The sequence below is a fragment of the Mustelus asterias genome, chromosome 3, assembly GCF_964213995.1.
Source record: "Mustelus asterias chromosome 3, sMusAst1.hap1.1, whole genome shotgun sequence".
NCBI classification, from domain to species: Eukaryota; Metazoa; Chordata; class Chondrichthyes; order Carcharhiniformes; family Triakidae; genus Mustelus; species Mustelus asterias.
The window spans coordinates 14,641,214-14,642,816 of NC_135803.1; positions in this window are offsets into that span (position 1 = coordinate 14,641,214).

The window sequence follows — 1,603 nt, forward strand, 5'->3', positions numbered from 1 at the left end:
CTGGACTACAGGGATTGGGCAGGGGAACGGGACTGACTGGATTCTTTTTACAGAGAGCAAGCATGGACGGAATGGGGCTAATGGCCTGCTTCAAGGCTATAATGACTCCATGATGATTACTGCCTTTACATTATTGTGGTGCGATAATTGCAAGAAACTTGTTGACATGCTTGCATGGAAAGCCTCTGTCCCTCAGTTTAAGGAATGCAGTACCACATTTATTTTCAGTGGTTTATCTTCTTTGATCAGTCAGAGTAATTTCATGTGAATGAACATGTATGGGGGGGGGGGGGGGGTTCTTCCATCCCTTCCCTCCGGCGGGATCTTCTAGTCTTGCCGAAATCGAGCCCCCCTCCCCACCAGCAATGGTAGTTTACCCACAGGTGGGGCCAGAGCAAATGACCATTGACTTCCACATCACTGGCCAATGGCTCGCCGCCTCAACCACAGGAAAACTTGCCACGGGGGGTGGGGGGATGGAAAATCCTGGCAAAGGAACAGGAGTAGACCATTCAGTCCCTCTGACTAGTTCTACCATTTAATTAGATCATGGTCAAATGCCCATTTGATGTCCTTCCTAAAAGAAAAACTATCATCTCAGTCTTGATGGCTATAACTAATCCACCCACAGCCTTTTGGGGCCGAGAATTCTGGATTTCTGCTACTCTTTGTGTGGGAAAGTATGATTTCAAATTTGCTCCTAAATGGCCCAGATCTAACTTTAAGAACATGTCCACACGTTCTTCAGTCAGTATCAATATCATACAAGACAATATCAAGACAATATCAAGCCCTATAAGGAATTAATTTTTCCTGAGACATTATAATAGTTTACTTTTGATGTGGAGATGCCGGTGTTGGACTGGGGTGGGCACAGTAAGAAGTCTCACAACACCAGGTTGAAGTCCAACAGGTTTATTTGGAATCACGAGCTTTCGGAGCGCCGCTCCTTCACCTCTACTCACCTGAGGAAGGAGCAGCGCTCCGAAAGCTCGTGATTCCAAATAAACCTGTTGGACTTTAACCTGGTGTTGTGAGACTTCTTACTAGTTTACTTTTGGCAGTTCATTTTGAAGACGTCAGCATTAAAAGAGATGCATTAGCTATTCTGTTGCGTTTTCAGTTAAGAATTGTTCAAGTAAATTTACACAGTGCTGAAACTGCCCATGTTTAATTCTGTAGCCTCCCGCCCTTATTCAACACAATTAACAATTTAATTTGTTTCTGAGGTGTTGTTGTAATAATTGTTATAGATCTATGGGTAAGTCGGCAACTAGTTGGGTGGGGGAGGGGGGGGGAACTGGAATCACTTGTGATGCTTAGGGACATTGGCCTGGAATTTCGCTGAGTCGGGGCAACTTGGAAGCCCTTCAAAAATGATGGGTGGGATTCGGGATTCATGCCCCCAGTCCCGTGTCCAGAAATTTCTGTTGGCACAGGATAAGGTTGTGGGTAAACACAGCATTCATGGGTGGAATTTTCCCATCCCGCCCGCCATGGGAATCATAGCAGGCGGGACACGGACCATGTAAAGATCCGTTGACCTCGGGTGGGATTTTCCAGCTTTGGGGGCGAGCGCGGCCTGAAAACCCCGTCCCGTGAC